Raw genomic sequence first — 13,092 nt, 5'->3', positions numbered from 1 at the left:
TGCCATCTCCTAAAAATAATGTATGTTGGAAACCATCAGATTTAGTGTAGCAGAACCAAACCAGATATCAAAAACACACTATCACTACCACCACTACTGCCACCACCACCAATCTCATCATCTTTTCTATCATCATCGTTGGGAAGCTGGCCAACAAGCATTACTTAGTTGATTAATAAGCACCAATCATTTGCTTTGTTAATGGTTACTTTCTTCTCTGTATCAGACTTTGCTTCTCTCTCTTCTCACCATGACATGTTTACATAGAATTAAGACCTGCATCATACCCTTATCCAAGTGACACCTCCTTCTCTCAAAATATCTTCTCGTCAGTTTATCAACTTCTGATAGATTAACAGAAGTAGAGCAGACTGAAGGATATTTCCCTACCTATCCTACTATGAATAACGTGTTAACCATGCTCTTTTAATAAAATATCTCAACCAGGCTGTATTGGTAAATATAAAGAAGTCTCTGCCACAGATTGTAATATTATGCCAAAGAAATGAAGATTTTCCTTACTCCTTTCCAACAAACTTGAAGGACTAAGTCTCTACACATTTCCAAGGCTAGAACCACACAAGTTCACTCAAGATGACACATCAAAAGCAAGTAATAGCAAATGTCCTGTCTTTCAAGACTAAAGAAAAAACCTTAAATATTTTCTTATCACCAAAAAATTTTATATACTTTTTTATTTATGGACAAGTAAAGAAATCCTTTATTCTCCCAAAGTGGAGTTTAACTTGAAGCAAAAACCTAGACAGGAATGATTAGATGCCTATTGTCCTGTAATGAGAGTCGAGAGTAGATCTGCCAGAGTCAAAATTTATTTTCTGGCCTTTTGATTTCTGAAGTGATATCATTTTACTCTTTGTGTGTCTTCTGGTCATTAGTAGAGCAATGATAGTAAAAATCCTTTCCTAGGTGATCTTTTAGTGGAGAGTAATGAATGCTTACACTGCTGGTAGAAAACTAGGGGCAAGATTTGCGAGAGAATTAAACTTCGTTAGCTTTCCATTTGGCCAGTAATCTTCATCTACTAAGATATGATACAGCAATCAACCTTCATCTTTTAAAGCGGTATACACAATAACAGAATAGCTGCTAAATTAAGAACTAGATGGTTTAATCTGTCATTGTTAAATTTGTCTGTGCATTTCTGACTTGATGACCTCAATCTTTCTGTCAATGTAACTTGGCTGAAGTTTAAAAGACACGAGGAAAAATGTTAAAGATGTAGAGAAGAACTGATCATCATATTATTTCAAGCCAAGTGACACAGTGGGAAGGAACATCTCTATTGTCTGGTTTGATTACAAAGTATTGTGGCTAGATTCTATCTATCAGTAGTCCTGGCTTGTTGAGAGTTTTTTTTTTTTTTTTTTTTTTAAGTTTGTGATCAAGTAATATGGCATTAAAAAAAATCCCAACAGAATCATTTGCAATTTCACCCTTCAGAGAAAAAAAAACAATCTCAACAGAACATATACAACTAAAAAGGTGATTTCAAACACTAGACAGTTATTTCAATGATGTTATAGTTATTAACATCTCTTTTGATATTGCCTTAAGAATCTATGCAACATTTTTTTTTTTTAATTTGGGGAAATATCACAAAGTCCTTAACAGCTATGTCTGATGATTAATGTTTTATGATCCTAATATTTTGTCAAATCAAGTGAAAGCACAAACACACTGGTAGAACCAAAAAAAGAAAAAGTGCCTTACTTATGTAATTTATTGAGTGACAGTTTCTCTCGGAGTAGGCAATAGTTCTGTCATTCGTTCTACCTTCCATATGTCTGCTCCAGTAGAAACCAAAGATGTAAGTTTTCCTAGAAGCTAAAGATGACATTTAGGGCAATATTTCAAAATTGAAGATAAATAATATTTTCACAGAAACACATATTACTAATCTGGCTATTAATGGTATTAGTATAATAAAACTGGAACAAATATATCTCCTCACCCCCCTTCCAGAAGAATAGATGGATTAATAATATAAATTAGAACTGCTGAGCCCTACTCAGCATTCACTCACATGCTGTGTAATCTGAAATATTTATAACTTCACAGTGTAACCATGGCTAGAAATCCTTTAAATTTGAGGGTTTAAAAAATTATGTTGTTGCATATGGTTTGCAAATGTGTGGAAGAACCAATAGTATGTATATAATCTCTCATAAAGCTAATTAAGAAAGTTAATTAAGAAAGCTTTACTTTAGGAAAAAATGAGCACTAGGTGATTTAATGACCAAATCCAAAATTAATACACAAACTGACCTACAATTTTAATCTTCACTATGCTGGTTGTCTATTGGTTGTATTTAGAATGGAAAAGAGGTTTAAAGTACAATATTGGATTATTAAGGAGGCATTTTCTCTGAGAAAGCCACCTCTGTGTTATTGCAGATAGTGTGGCACAATTCAATCATCTCTGCTCTTAAACTTTAAGAGCTTGACTTCTTACTTGGTTGCAAAATCTGAGTTCTGACTGCTTATCTAAGGAAGCTAAAATATACACACAGTTTGATCAGGTACCAGATTAAAATGCAAATCAAAGTAGACCTAGCCTTATTATAGATGAAATGCAATATCTTACTCTTTTTTTTGAAGACTTATGAACTTCAGAAGTTGTTAAAGTGAAAAAAGGTAAACTATTGAAAAACTTTTCCTTTTTTTTGTTCTGACAGTTGTACTAATGACTGCTGGTGTAGACCTTGGCTTTACTGGCTTCATAATGTTTCTTATTACACTGGGAATTGGATTGTGAAATATTTCGTAAATGCAATAATTCTTAGTAATAGAAGACCTTGCTGTAGTCTTATCATTTGAACAGTGGAAGTTTTATGATCTTTTTGTTTGTTTTTGAAGATAATTTTCAAGTTAGGGCTGTTAGTCTTGACAGCATTCTCCAGAGCAGAATCTATTAATTGATATAAGTGACTTGTTTGCTCCTCATTTATAGCTGATTATACAGTTACATGTCCCTTTGTCTTTTCAAGTCAACACTTCACAAAAAGCAGCAGTAATGTTTCATTTGTGTTCTATTCACTAGTGCATGAAAAGTACAATTAATTTTGCAAATTTAACATTGGAAGTTATTGAAAAATAAAAGTATTTTTAAGACATTGCAGTCAACCCAGATGAGAACCTAACCCTACATTAACATTATATTTCCATACAAAGAGGCTAATAAAGTCTGTGTACAGTGAAAGGTTTGTGCTTCTATAAGGCCTTTCTCAGAAGAATCAGGCATTCATTAAGGTTTGGGTTTTTTTTGCCTTAACATGAGCAACACCTATAAGATTTAGTGAAAATTCTCAGCTATAGAATATTCACCAGAAAATAATTACAGAGAAAAACCATATGGCAGTTTTCCCAACCAAAAGCTCTAAAGACTTGATATTCCTGATAACCCAAGATAAACTCTTCACCCAATAACCAGGGCAGAAGTCAAAGCTGACCACATTTGATGGTGAATCAGTTGGATGTTAAACATAAGAAACTTCCGATGTAGCACCCTGGTAATTTAAGGGAAGATAAGGGTACATTTCTATCGCCATATAGTGCCAATCACATTTAAACGTCTCTAAGGAGGGGTGGCAAAACTCCAATATCTTTGCTATATTTTCAACTTAGAAAATGTGTGACTGTTCACATAGTCTTAATTTGAGGTTGATTTCAAGAAGTGGAAATTCCAGTTTGAATTTGAAGTGGTTTTTGTTGATGTGGTCTTCCACTTATCATTCCATTCACTGCTCCCTTTCTTAAGCTTCATGGCCTCTTTGCTTCTGCATTGTCCTTTGAGGATGATTCATGCATTTTCTTTTTTTCCCCTAGCTCCAGATTTAAACTTAGCAAGAAGAAGGTAAGTAATAAGAGCTCTGGAGACCACCTGGGGCAATGTTAATTTGTTCTTAGTTAATAAAAGTTTGACTCACTCAGGGCCCCTGGGTGGCTCAGTCGTTAAGCGCCTGCCTTTGGCTCAGGTCATGATTCCAGGGTCCTGGGATCGAGCCCCACATGGGGCTCCCTGCTCCGCGCGGAAGCCTGCTTCTCCCTCTCCCACTCCCCCTGCTTGTGTTCCCTCTCTAGCTGTCTCTCTCTCTGTCAAATAAATAAATAAAATCTTAAAAAAAAAAAAAAAGTTTGACTCACTCTTTTCTCCTATTTCTCCTCTCCTTTGCACTCCTCTTGCCCTCCAAAAGATGACAGGGAAGGAAACTGAAGCAGCTGGCCTTTCTATTTTATAAAATTTGGAAGATACTAACAATTAGGTCTAAATCATTTATAATTCATCAAGATTTTACTTAGGAAAAAAATGCCTACATGTAAAATGTCTTTAATGTGCTTGAAAAGTTTGTTGAAATCATCCTTATCTTGGGGCGCCTGGGTGGCTCAGTTGGTTAAGCGACTGCCTTCGGCTCAGGTCATGATCCTGGAGTCCCGGGATCGAGTCCCGGGATCGAGTCCCGCATCGGGCTCCCTGCTCAGCAGGGAGTCTGCTTCTCCCTCTGACCCTCCCCCCTCTCATGCTCTATCTCATTCTCTCTCTCAAATAAATAAATAAAAAGAAAGAAAAATCTTTAAAAAAAAGAAAAAGAAATCATCCTTATCTTGAAACTCATAAAACGTAGCTGACAATTTTAATTTCTTTTGAAACCAGTGCTCCATTATTTTTCCCTTGGGGGATATTCAAATGGGATTTTTCTTCTATTAGTCTCCAACGTGGTTTCTAAAATTTTTATTTACAGCTTTATTGAGATACAATTCACAAATAATAAAATTCACCCCCTTTAAAGTATATGATCCAGTGGTTTTTAAAAAACACATTCAGTTTTGAAACCATCCCCACTATCTAATTTTTGTTTCTGAATTTCAAAATGTCATTTACAGGTGACATGAATTTTGGAAGCTTTCATAAAGACAGTAGTTTATTTTAGTAATTATTTCTTCTTTGTTATTCTGATAGTCACCTTAGAACATTGAGCTATAATTAGCAACATCATATTGCCTAAATTATAGAGTAGTCTATCAAATCTGGAGAGACACTTTGGACTTCTAAGATAGTACAATCTTTAAGAATATTCAATATTGCAGGAGTTGTCCTTTTTTAAAATATCTGATTAAGTCTTTATTTAAATTCCAGCGAGTTAACATACAGCGTAATATTAGTTTCAGGTAAAGAATTTAGTGATTCAACAATTCCATACATCACCCAGTGCTCATCCGACAAGTTCACTCCTTAATCCCCATCACCGATTTAACCTATCCCTTACCCACCTCCCCTCTGGTAACCATCTGTGTGTTTTCTGTAGTTAAGAGTCCGTTTCTTGGTTTGCCTTTCTTTTTTCCCTTCATGTTTGTTTTGTTTCTTAAATTCCACATATGAGTGAAATCACAAGTATAGTATTGTCTTTGACTTTTTTTGCTTAGCATAATACTCTCTAGCTCCATTCATGTTGTTGCAAATGGCAAGATTTCATTCTTTTTCACGGCTGAGTAATATTCCATTGCAAACCACACATGCATACACATACACACATAAACACAGGTGTATACATGCAGGACTTGTCCTTTAGTGCATAGGACTATAGTGTGTATCGGGTGATGAATAGGAATTTGGAGCATTCGACAGCCCCAATGCTTTATCAAATATAGTATGTGATGAACTGTTGTTTTAATCAATAATTTGCATCTAGTCCCACTTGAGATTTGTCATCTCTGTTTCCCGTGGAATGACACTGAACTAATTTCATTGATACCAACTTGATAGACTGAATAGAAGCGGTAGACATAGGCTGTCAGTCTTTAACAAGTATCACAGATTTGTAGGGCTGTTGAGAAGATGGTTCAAAGATGCAGTTAATCATTATTCCTTTCATAATAGTAGGTGCTGTGAGCTGTGATAGTTTGGTCACTGCTAAGTGTGACACAGAATTCAAAAGTCTTTTTCTTAGTTTACACCAGGAAACACTCTCTAAAGAGAAGGATATTGGCAGATATATATGGATGTGTTACTAAGACATTATATTAGTAGATAGGTATTTATATATGGGTTAATGTGAGAATACTTCAGATGTGGGACCAGTGTAGTCAAGAAAAATGCAGTCATAATGAAACAGTGGAAAATGTACTAAATAAGCAACAACACTAAACTAATCTGTGTGACTGATAAAATAACAGTGAAGTCATAATAATAACTGTAGTAATTCAACATTATGTGCCAGGTATTTTTGCACGCATTGTAACATTTAGACAGCACATGCCCTACAAGGTAAGCATTAGTATCCTTCTTTGAGTGATGAGAAAACCAAAGATTAAAGTTTGTGACTTGGGCGCCTGGGTGGCTCAGTCGATTAAGGGTCTACCTTCGGCTCAGGTCATGATTTCAGGGTCCTGGGATGGAGCCCCATGTCAGGTTCCCTGCTTAGTGGGGAGCCTTCTTCTCCCTTCCTTCCCCTCCTGTGCTCTCTCTCACTATCTCTGTCTCTCTCTCTAAAATAAATAAATAAAATCTTTTAAAAATAAAGCTTGTGACTTGACTAAGGTCACCCAGGAAGTACATTGTAGAATCAGGATTATAAATGCAGGTCTATTTTATTCTAGGATCAGGGTTCTTAGACACTTTTAAAGCAATGGACTTGATAGAGGTCATTTGGTGAGTCCTAGAAATGTGGAGTCATGTAAAGGTTTAGGTAGTCTTGCCATGGTCATGTGTTTCTGTGATAAATTTTTCTGGTTTTATTCCTCTCTTGTCTCCACAGACTTAGGAAATAATAAGTTTATATAGCAAATAAGTCCATCCCACATGTTCTGTTTTTTATATTGGTGGGGGTATGTGTTTGACTTCCATGTGGCCTTTTGGTGCACAGAGCATTTTCAAGAGAAACATTTTTCCTTTATTCACCATCTGCATTATAGTTCAACCTATTTACAACACTGTAAAATCACTTAAATTTGAAAATAAACAAAACTACTACCTTTGAAATAGATCACCCATAAGATTTATGTTCCTTGGACATTTCCCCCTTTGGAGTTTTAAATAGATTAAGAAGTTGGAAGTGGCCAACTTTAGCTTCCAATGACCAAACAGTTGCGTTTTCATAGGAAAAACACTGCTAGATAGGTTCGAGAAGATGGGGAATGTTTTTACTGAGACTCAATTAATCAGGGGGTAGCAATAGGGAATGAATTATATTTAAGTCAAGAAATCATTTTTCTCTTGTATTTCTATTTCCTTTTATTACCCATCCTTGAAATCAGTAGGTGTGAGGATGAGCAAGCACAAATAAATACGTACGGCTTTTAGGACTACAAAAAATTATTATGTTCACCCTTTGGAATTACATAAAAATGATTATAATTTTTTAATATTTCATTTAAAACACATGTAAACCTCCACTACTGATAAATTTTCTAGTTGGATACAATATCAGAGGTTCTAAAGATTGTGGGTGGCTGATATTTCAACGAGGAATACAAATAGTGATTTATTTTCATTTTTTAGTACTACCCATTTCATTTGAGATCTGTATGGCTTAAAAATACTTCCAGACACTTTATCCAAAAATATTTAATCACTTTAAGATTCACAGAACATCGTTTTCAAGGGCAATACTTTGAGTTTTTAATGTTGAGAATTCTGAACACTGTTTATCACACTTCCATGCAGTTGAAAAAATAATCGTGATGAATCTAGTTTGTATTTTCATGCTTTAAATTCATAAATATTGCCAAGTTCATAATTCAGTTAAAATCTAAAGTGTGTATTCAACAATTTTAAATTTGCTGATTTTTCCATTAGCATTAAACAGCTGTTCTCCATTTCCACTAAGGATAAGACCAGAAAGAACGACACTTGCAGCGTGAAGGATATAGATTAGCAGTAGCAAAATCTTCCTATCAGCTCAGTGAGATGCTAGACAACATTATCAAGGGAGTTGTTAGTCATCTATGCCAGAGATTTTAAAGAAGTCAGTGGTGTTTCTGGGAATGTATTTGGTGCAGTTTTCAATCCAAAACAAAAAGAAGAGTGTAATAATTTCTGAAGCTTTTTTTCAGCCCTATAATTCCATGAACAATTTATTATAATAAATATCTTACTTAATTGCAGCATGTCATCATAAGAAGTGGGAAACGTATTTCAGGAAAGCAAATACATTAACCTATACAGCTATTTGAATACACCAACACTGGGCAATTAAGAAGCCATTTTGAGGAAGGAATGTCCAACTCCAGATCTATAACCCCAACTTCCTACTAGACACTTTGACCAAAACACATGCATGTCTTATAGGCACCTCAAAACCCAAAAAGGCTTTTCAAAACCAAAGTTATTTATAATATTCTCAAATCAGTTATTCATCTTGTGTTGATGTTTTTTCTACCAACCCAACAGCCTCAGAGACAAAGGTGAGTCATACGTGACATTGTCCCATCATCCTTTCCCTCATCCCAAATTTTCACTCATTTCATTAACTCTGATATACTTTCAGAAATATATCAAGTCAGTCCCTTCCTCTTTGTCTCCAGTGCCATTGATTCACTTTAGTAAAAAGGTATATCTCTTATTTTTTTAAGATTTCATTTCTTTATTTGAGAGAGAGAGAGAGAGTGAACACACATGAGCGGGAAGTAGGGACAGAGGGAGAGAGAGTAGCAGACCCCCACAAGCAGGGAGCCCGACATGGGGCTCGATCCCAGGACCCCGAGTTCATGACCTGAATTTCTTTGTCTCTTTGCTGCTTAAAGCCTGGCAGTGGCTCCCACTTGCATGTATAGGTTAAAGTTAAAAATCCTAATTATGGGGGTGCCTGGGTGGCTCAGTCGGTTAAGCGTCTGCCTTCGGCTCAGGTCATGATCCCAGGGTCCTGGGATCGAGCCTCACATGGGGCTCCCTGCTCCCTCTCCCACTCCCCCTGCTTGTGTTCCTTCTCTGGCTGTGTCTCTCTCTGTCAAGTAAATAATAAACAAAATCTTTCCAAAAAAGAATCCTAATTATGAGTTAAAAAATTTCCTTTCTTGGTTTAGTACTTGATGATATCTCTGGCCCCATCTCCCACCCTTCTCCGTATAAAATTCACTCACCCAGTAGGAACAACTCATTTTCTTTCCAGGGGTCTGCTTGTTTAGCCTATGCCTTCTGCCTGGATCTTTTTATTTGCCTGCCCAACTAACCATTTTCAAATATAATCTGTAGGGTAACCCACTTGTCTCGCTCCTGTTTGATGCTTACATGGTAACAGCCTCTATTATAGTACGTACTGCATCATATTGCCATTACCACTTGTCTGTCCCTCTCATTAGACTGACCTGCATGGGGCATAGTAACAGTAAATATATAGGTCATATTTGTGTCTCCAGTACCTTGATAGATCTAGCACACAGTTGAAGTTTAAAATGCTTATTAGTATTACTATCCATCGAGTAGAATTTGTCCCAGAGTTGGAAGGAGCTAAAATACACTTACTCTGGGTTCATATAGTTGCACAGCTTTCTTTAAGTTGCGTGTTAATTTTTACCCTTGTACAAATGGTCAACTTGAAGAAAAAATTGGCCCCATTGTAGCAAAACTGTTCGAGGTGAAGCTGTAAATTGGGCTAGATTCTCCCATGCAGTGCTTGGCTCTGGTTTTAGACATGACTCACTAAAGACTAGTCTATCTCCAGCAAGCTAAGCAATGAACTTTTCTGGAAGAACTTGTCAAAAAGTCTAACAGAAAACATTTTAAAATGTTTGAAGACAGAGAATTAAAGTTTCTTACTACTTTACACATCTCAATTTTGAATTATATTATTTTGTATTTTTCAGCTTCATTGAGATATGATTGACAAATAAAATCGTAATACATTTAAAGGGTACAACATGATGATTTGATATATGTATACATTGTGAAAGGTTTCTCACCATTGAGTTACTTAACACATCCATAACCTCACATATTTACCTTTTTTTGTGGTGAAAAAACTTAAGTTCTACTCTCTTGGCAAATTTCAATTATACAGTATTATCAACTATAGTAACCATTTTATACATTATATTCTCAGACCTGTTCATCTTAAGACTGAAAGTTTGTAGCCTTTTACTGGCCTCTCCTATTCCCTCACCCACCCCAGCATCTATTTCTATGAGTTTGACTTTCTCACTTTTTGTTCCTTTCATTTCTTCCTTCCTGCCTACCTTCTTTTCCTCCCTCCCTTTCCTACCTCCCTCCCTCCCTCCCTCCCTTCCTTCCTTCCTTCCTTCCTTCCTTCCTTCCTTCCTTCCTTCCTTCCTTCCTTCCTCTTTCCTTCTTTCCTTCCCTCCCTTCCCTCTTCCTAAGATTGCATATATAAGTGATACCATGCAGTATTTGTTTTTCTCTGTCTGGTTTATTTCATTTAACATAATATCTTTGAGGTTAATCCATGTTGCTGCAAAGAATGATTCTCTTGTTTTTAAGGCCGAATAATATTTCGTCTCTCTCTCTTTCTCTCTCTCTCACAAACACAAACACGCATGCACGCACACACACACAGACATACACATACACACACACCCCACATTTTCTTGATCCATTCATGTGTTGCTGACAAACACACTTAGGTTGTTTTCATACGTTGGCTAGTGTGAATAATGCTGCAATGAACATGGAATATAGATATCTCTTTGAGATGGTGGTTTGTTTCCTTTGGATGTATACTCAAAAGTGGGATTACTGTATCACATGGTGGTTCTATTTTTAACCGTTTGAGGAAGCTCCATACCGTTTTCCATAATAGTTGTACCAGTTTACTTTTCCATCAATAGTGTACAAAGTTTCTCTTTTCTTCACATCCTTACCAGCAATTGGTATCTCTTGTCTTTTTGATGATACTGGCCACCCTAACAGGTGTAAGGTGGTATCCCATTGTGGTTTTGATCTGCATTTCTCTGATGATGAGTGATGTTGTGCACATTTTCATGGACCTGTTGGTTATTTGTATGTCTTCCTGGGCAAAATGTCGATTCAGGTCCTTTGCCCATTTATTAATTTTTTTTTTTTAATTTTTATTTTTGCCATTGAGTTATCTGAGTTCCTTGTATATTTTGAATATTAACCCCTTATTGGATATGTGGTTTACAAATATTTTCTCCCATTTCATAGGTCATCTTTTCATTTTGTTGATGGTTTCTTTTGCCATGTGGAAGCTTTCAATTTGATGTGGTCCTACTTGTTCACTTGGCCTTTGCTTTGTTGCCTTTCCTTTTGGTTTCAAATCCAAAAACTCATAGTCAAGACTGATGTGAAGGAGCTTATCCCTATGTTTTCTTCTAGGAGTTTAATGGTTCTAGGTCTTATAGTCTGATCTTTAATACATTTTGAATTGATTTTTATGAGTGATATAAGATAGGGGTCCATTCTTTTGCATGTAGCTGTCCGGTTTCCCAACACTAGTTATTGAAGACACTGTCCTTTCCTCATTGTATAATCTTAATCATTAATAACTTTCTTTTTAAAAATAACTCTCTTAATATAAAGCTAATATAACTAAATTGTGTAGTTAATTCATGAACCAGTGGCCCATGGCCTAAAAAGAAATTAATCTGTAAAAAGTCAGATTTTACCAAAATAAGAATTATAATAAAATTGGGGAAAAAGTGATTCATGGAGTTATTTTGCAAATTACTTATGCTTGTTTTCATTAATGCATTTGTTACTCTGATAGTAGGGAGGGATTTTGAAATTTTGGTAGGTTAATAAACCCTAAAAGTTCATTTGGACTTTTTTGTAGAAATCTTATAGATAGTCTAATGATTTTTCCTTATTTAAAACAACAACCAAGTAATTAATCTTACTGTAGTGTTGCATCTCTGATGAGTTATGTTAGTCTCTGCTAGATCATTGTCAGTGATGAGTTGCTGGCTACCTCAAGAGGCAGCCCATTCCTTTTGCCTTTCATAAGATGTTTGCTCACACTGAGTTGTCATTTCGCTCAGATTTACCTTCTGGAGCTTCACAGAGTAAATGTATTCCTTCTCTTATATGGTAGCCAAGTTACTTGAAATGGACATCAAGTGTCCCCTAAGTTTCTTTTCCTCACACTAAACATTGTGGAATTTTAGGCTTACAATCTTGCTTGCCTGCTTCTGTAAATATTTTTTTTTTTTTTAAGATTTTTACTTATTTATTTGAGAGCGAGAATGAGAGAGAGAGAGAGAGAGCATGAGAGGGGGAGGGTCAGAGGGAGAAGCAGACTCCCCGCCGAGCAGGGAGCCCAATGCGGGACTCGATCCCGGGACTCCAGGATCACGACCTGAACCGAAGGCAGTCGCTTAACCAACTGAGCCACCCAGGCGCCCCTGTAAATATTTGTTTTTAAAATATGGTACGAAGAATTGCATATGATACTGCAGATGTGATCCGACTATCTTGTGGTAGGGCTTTGCAACTCATGATCTGGATACTTTACATATGTAATTGGAGCATAATTTTGGCTTAATAGTTGGTAGGTGTGTGAAAATTTCAAAATAAATATCTGAATGCAACTTGATTTATGTATGGAAATGTAGGTCATTTTACTCAGTTCTTATTTGAAGTCCTTTCACACTTTCTTACAGATTTTTTTCCTTAAATCTGAAACTAATTAATTTCCACTGTTGCAAGTTCTGACTGTTTTAATCTGCTTCATAAGCTCACTTGAAAACTCCATACCCTTTTTTGATAAACCTTCCCTCCCCACTTTACCAGTGTTCAAGATATTTTAGAACAGTTTTTGAAGTATTTCTGCTGAGTTAGCACTGAGCAAAAACTTTCCCATTATGATATCAACAACTTGTAAAGGAGTAAATAAGAAGCTTAAGCAAAAAAGAATTTAAATGTCCAATAACAGTAAGCAAATAGCTGCCATATAAAGAAGTATTATGAGGAGAAGAGAATTTTGCTTTCTAATTAAAAAGAGTGAAAAGTAGCTTCCTAGGTTGAAAAAATTGTCATAAGGCCGTTTAATTCTTGTTTTGGAGATGTATTTTTTATTGAAATATAGTTGACATACAATATTATAGTAGTTTTAGGTGTACAACCATAGCGATTAGAGAATTATATACATTATAAAATGCTCACCT

The sequence above is a fragment of the Mirounga leonina genome, unplaced genomic scaffold (assembly GCF_011800145.1).
Source record: "Mirounga leonina isolate KUSES-001 unplaced genomic scaffold, KU_Mleo_1.0 Mir_101664, whole genome shotgun sequence".
NCBI classification, from domain to species: domain Eukaryota; kingdom Metazoa; phylum Chordata; class Mammalia; order Carnivora; family Phocidae; genus Mirounga; species Mirounga leonina.
This window is presented reverse-complemented; position numbering follows the sequence as displayed.